Source organism: Eptatretus burgeri, chromosome 5, assembly GCF_056783735.1.
Source record: "Eptatretus burgeri isolate ZD-2024b chromosome 5, Ebu_testis_v1, whole genome shotgun sequence".
Taxonomy (NCBI): domain Eukaryota; kingdom Metazoa; phylum Chordata; class Myxini; order Myxiniformes; family Myxinidae; genus Eptatretus; species Eptatretus burgeri.
In genome coordinates, this window is record NC_140965.1 from 93,329,571 (window position 1) to 93,335,776 (window position 6,206).

The following is a 6,206-nucleotide window of genomic DNA, read 5'->3' on the forward strand; positions in this document are numbered from 1 at the left end:
TGTGTTTCTTGAGTAAATTCTTTTGTATTTCTTTTGTAAATACACCATGAATTTAACTTTTAATAATTTAATAGAAGCTTTGGGGTGGGTGGATGTTTGGTCATTTTTAGATCATATTTTAGTCAGTTATTGTTGATGATATATTTCCAGGAATGTTTATTCTTACACGCTTTTTCATTGTCATTTATTTTACGCTTGTTATGTAATTATGTCACCTGCAGGGCTATAGGTTGGACTATAGGTTAGGGTTAGGTTAGGTTAGCTAGTTTAGTCCAACCGATAGTTGGGGGAGTAGCGCCACCCCCCCCGGGAAGCTTAGCTATAGTTAGGCCTTCCTGCTGCCGTGAGGGGGACTAACCAGTTGGGTGACCCTTTACGTGGTGGCGCGGACTTTCTTAAAAAAAAAAAAAAACATAAATGTAGTAGGGCCCAGAGCGATTTTTCTATTTTTCTCCCCCCCCTCCCCCCCTTAAAAAAACGCGAAAATCGTTAACTGCTATTTTGTAGAGCCTCATTAGTTGCATATATAGGCACAGTGATAGTTGTCACCGAAGTATAAACGTAGAAGTCACAGTGATTTAAAAATTTGCCAAAAAAACGGTTTTCCCCCCTTCAAAATTTCGAATTTCGAAAATCTGCTCCCATACATTTGTAGTACTCGGTGAGGCGCATCCATAGACCACATAAACGATGAAATCGTTCCACAAATGTAGAAGCCCGAGCCATTTTAATTCCTCTGGTAGCCATTTTAATGTCACCTGGCCGCCATTTTGTAAAATGGCTTCCACGGCCCTCAGAGGCTAAATATGTGGTGGCAAAATATCCAAATCGCTTCATAATATGTCTTTCTACAAGTGTGCCAGATTTGGTGCTTTTATCACGTAGTGCACAATTCTTTTGAATATTTGAGCTGTGCAGTGCCACTACTGAGGAATGACAAGTACATGACAAGGAATTCAAACAAATTGCATTATATAATATCATGACCATAAGGGAGGGTAGACACGATAGGAGGGTAGATACAGCCCTTACAAAGTTTTGTCATAATCCGTCCACAACGTTTTGAAATATCACACTACATATGGTTTTTCATCCCATCTCTCAATAGTGAAGAATTACTTTGAAAATTAAAAAATTCTCGGATCCAGATCCAGACCCGGATCTTCACCAAGATAGAAGCAATTTGTTTTTGTCACACATCCAACCTGTCCACCAAGTTTCATCCAAACCTGTCCATAACTTTTTTGAGATATCCTGCTCACAGACAAACACACAGGGTGAAAAGATAAACCCTCTCCACCTATGGTGGTAGAGGTAAAAACTCCCCCGTCACCAGCCTGGTCCTGCATGGAGATGTAAAGCTGGCAAACTAGTGCAACATTTGATCTTCTTTCCCTGCTTTGATGTTGCAACAAGGGCAGATAATTGCTCTTGGTTGGTTCATGGATAAAACACTTCCAATGTTGAAGTAGATATATGATGAGGTCCTGATAGTTTATCTTCCTGGTGTTCTCCAAAGTGCACATTGCAGCTATCACTGATTCTTCAATGCAGTTGTGATCATCAAGTGTTACTCGTCCTGGGAAGTCGTCCAAGAAAAGATTTCCAATTCTTATGAAGGTGTCAGAAAGGCTGCTAACATGTTCCTTGAAGGTCTTCTGTGTGGTGAAACCCTGCACATGGTTTTCAAAGTTATGGGGGTTCTCTGGGTCATCATCTAGTAGGTAGTCTTCCTCAAACTGTGACAGCAGTCTGGGTAACTCCGGCACCAAGAGCATCCAGCACCTGAGAGAAATGGGAGTTTCTGTTAATCCAACAGCATCACTTGAACCTTTGACAACCTTGTTCTCCTACCCTTAAGCTTGGTCAATTGAGATTGTAGAGAAGTTATTGCTGGTCTTGGAAAGACTCCAGTGACATTGCTTCTCAAACACATCCTTAATAGATTCAAGCAAGGATTTCATGTCTCTGATGTGCACCAGCATCTCAGCATCTACCTCATATAATTCATGTGGTCCAAAGTAAAGAACAGAGATGTGAGCTCCTCCAAAAGGGCCACATAAAAAGGGAAGTTCTTCTCTCTATGAACCCTGATGAATATGAGAATGAGAGTTTCATATCTCAGGATCATGTTCCAGCAAGTAAAGGTAGGGCTCTTCTTCTGCATGTCCATCTTACAAGCTGACAAAGTCTTATTCTTTCGAGCCCTGCACCAACAGGGACCTGAAAAAAGTTCATGCATCAACAACTGCTGAATATTCACATGGAACCTGAAATCCAACAACCATTCACAATTAAATTACATGTTATATAAGCTTTAACTAATAATTATTGTAAGTCTGGTGATAGTGAAATGTCCAAAATCATATTCGATGACCTCAAAAACTCATTTTGTAAGGCCCAATTTTGCCTTTCTACGACTCGTATAAGCCAGGATTGGCAATTATATTGTGATGAGCGATATATTATTCATAGTCCCGTGGGACCATCCACTTTGGATCTTTACTGGTCCCAGTATTATTGGTCTCGTGATGGCGGAGCAGCCCTAAGATTGAACCCTGATACTCACAGATACCTGTAGGAGTACTGCTTCAACACTCAGATTTTAACCATCCTCAAGTCGCCACAAATTACGACAAGAGACTGAAAACTGTTGCCTGTGAGCACATTTTATGCTTTAAATTGGACTTGAGTATAGCCAATGGAATATGTGATTCCAGTATCGCTCACATCACCTTTTAGCCGACAAACTTACAAACACGTTTCATTCGGTATTGGCAGGGCCAGATTTATGTTTAACAGGCCCCCCGGGACATAAGAGTAGTAGAGCCCCCCCCCCCACATCCTCCCACCCCATGACAAAACCTTGAAACATAGTGGGAATAAATTAAATAAATAAATAAAAACAAAATATCTGAACTGTGTTACTGCATACAAATCTATAAATATTTTGCGACAGCACTTCTTAAAACTTCATAAAAAAAAGTAAAAACACTTTTTCTTAACTTTGATACATATTCTCTCTCTATCGAGTGCAGCCTGTGGCTGCTGGTTGCATCATTGGTTGGGACACGGCTAAGCCCCTGATGTAGTGTCCCCCTTACCAGTACACTGGTGCTCATTTTGCCAACCTCAGAAGGATGACAGGCTGAGTCAACCTCCTGGTGTATTTTATTAATTCAGCAGCCAATGGGGCTTGAACTCAGGACCCTAGGATCCCAAGCCACCACCCTAACCACTGAGCCAACACCAGGCTGATATGTACTAATAGCATATACTAAAAACTTATCCCTTATAATAGCTTATTAAAAATACGAAAAACACTTCACAATGTTACTATATGCACTTGCAGTGCATTGCAATACAAGCAGTATGAAAATTCACTCTGAAAGCACCATGAAAATTATATCACCACTTCATAATGTTTTCCTTCTTGATTTCACATTTGCAAAGTCTGTGACGATATCAGAGAAATCCAACTTTCCAACAAAATGTCACATTCCGTAGTCATGATGGCAAGACAGTTGAGATGATCCTGGCCCATTGTGGCTCTCAGTTCATTATTTTTATGAGTCCCATACGAGAGAATGACCGTTCGTCGGAGCAGTTGGTGCACATCAAGGAAAGGTAAATACACAAATCCGTGAGAATAATTTGGAAATGTGGAATTCACAGGGGCATTCAAAATGAGGTGAAGGAGGTCAGAAGCTGTTTTGTTCTCTTTACCCACAACAAGTTCAGCAAAGTGATACATTTCTGCTGGGAAAGATGTATCCAAACCTGAAGGATAAGTGGACACAAGGGCAGCAGCTATTTTCTGAATATCATGTGTTGACGTGTCTTGAAACTCGGTCAGAAAGCCAAACACACTGTGTACATTGACAAAGGCTTCTGTTCGGTGCTGACAATGCATTGAAAGGGTCTACATCAGTGATAGGAAGGAAACTCAGAAATCGTTCAATATAAGCCCCAGTCATATGTACATTGCATATAATGATGGTGAGCTGATCTGTGCGAGATACATCAGGTGCACTGTCAACACTGATGGAGAAATACTTTGCATCGTTAATCTCTTGAATAACTGCAGATTTTATGAGATTCTCCATCAATCCAATTAGCTCTTCATGTGTAAAGGACGAAAGATACGATGAAATTCCACTTCCTGAATTTCCAAACCTGGCAAGATGGTCTGAAAGGAAAAGATCAAACTGTGAAATGAGCTCCAAAATTCCAAGAAAGTTTCCATTATGTGGTGAGTCGAGAGTTTCATTCCCTCCACGAAATGCCAGACCGCATTCAACAAGGAATTTAATGACATGAACAACAGGTTTCAGCACGTCGTTTTGCCAATACTGCTGCTACTGCTCGAGCTGAATTTCCAGCAAGGTGTCAATTCTTCCACCATTCTGTCTCCTCGTACACCACAGAAGCATCGGTCGTGTATGTTCTGGTGACTGATCATGTTCACCGAATCTGATAGCTGCGTGTTTCCAATCATCAAATCCTGAATCAGACAATGCACTGTTATTTGATGAAAAAAATTTGCAAATAAAAAGTAAAAAAATAAGAAAAACAATTCTTAACTGTATGAAAAAATTGTACGTTGTTCGCGGTTGCGTGATTGCGTAATTTTGATGTATGATGCCGTTCGCGATCCTCCCATAAAAGGTCACGTGGTTCATTGCTTGCCTGGTATGACTATTTTGTGTTTTTAACAAAACGTTGGTTTATTTACATTAGACCTTGAATTCCTGTCTCCAATCTGTGCTAACTTTGAGATGACAAGGGAATAAATAATACCAGCTATATAAAGAAATAAATGTATCTTATCATTCGAATGGTTTTTTTGGTGGACCCCCGTAGTTTGGGCCCTGGACAAATGTCCCATTGGTCCTCCCCTAAATCCGACCCTGAGTATTATGGTGTGGTTAATAAGCGTTGATCTACCTGCAACATTCGCATCACAGACTATAAGTTTACAGGCTTGAGTAACATCAAGTGGGAAGAGCATCCACAGGCTTCAATCCAAACAAAATTGGCCCCAAAGCCACCAATCCACTTCATGTGCAGCATACTCCAAAACGACTAACATTCTGACACAGAAACCAGGGCCAGATTTTGGGGAGCACCAACGGGACATAGGTCCAGGGCCCAAACTCCAGGGGGCCACATATAATTTTTTTATACAGTTAAGAATTGTAAAGAAAATTATATTGTTTTATCCATCGACACAGACATATGAGCAAAAGGGAATATATGACAACGACACACTCCCAGAAGAGCCAGGGAAGTGGTGTATAGTATTGTGTAAAACCACTCTCCACTGCAGCGACCAGAAGATGGAGCATGGTGCCGCTAAGCGGAAGAAATTAAAGGAAAAGCAAGCAAGTGAAAAAGGTTTGCTTTGTAAAATACCTAAGTTATCCAATTTCGGGTTTACATTATTGCAAGATGATGTAGCAACAACACCAGTGGATCTAACCAGTTTAACTGTCAGTGCTGACGACGGCATTCCTAAAGAACTAGGCCTGGATACAGAAAATCAACTTGACTCGTCTCCAAGACATCCATCTCATCCCACTCACAGCCCTGATCCTGATGTTCTTATCTTAAGCAATGATCCAGCTAAATGGAAAGAGGACGAGTCATTTCTGGTGTACTGGACAAGGTGGGGACCTGCTGATTGCCAGAATCGCTGTGAGAGATATGTGGCATCGGAGAGAATATGTGAACTGTCGAACTCGACATATTCCAAAAAGCATTTTTAAATGAACGCTACAGAATGGGCAAATCGTTGATCGTGAGTGGTTGCTGTACTCGCCGTTAAAAGGGTGTATATTTTGCTTTGTATGCAAATTATTTTTTTATCAAAGAACAGTGCATTGTCTGATTCAGGATTTGATGATTGGAAACACCAGCTATCAGATTCGGGGAACTTGATCAGTCACCAGAACATACACAATCGATGCTTCTGTGGTGTACGAGGAGACAGTATGGTGGGAGAATTGACACCTTGCTGGAAATTCAGCTCAAGCAGGAGCAGCAGTACGTTCACGTCATTAAATTCCTTGTTGAATGCGGTCTGGCATTTCATGGAGCAAATGAAACTCTCTGCTCACTACATAATGGAAACTTTCTTGGATTTTGGAGCTCATTTCACAGTTTGATCCTTTCCTTTCAGTAACATCAAGTAACATTTCAGTAAC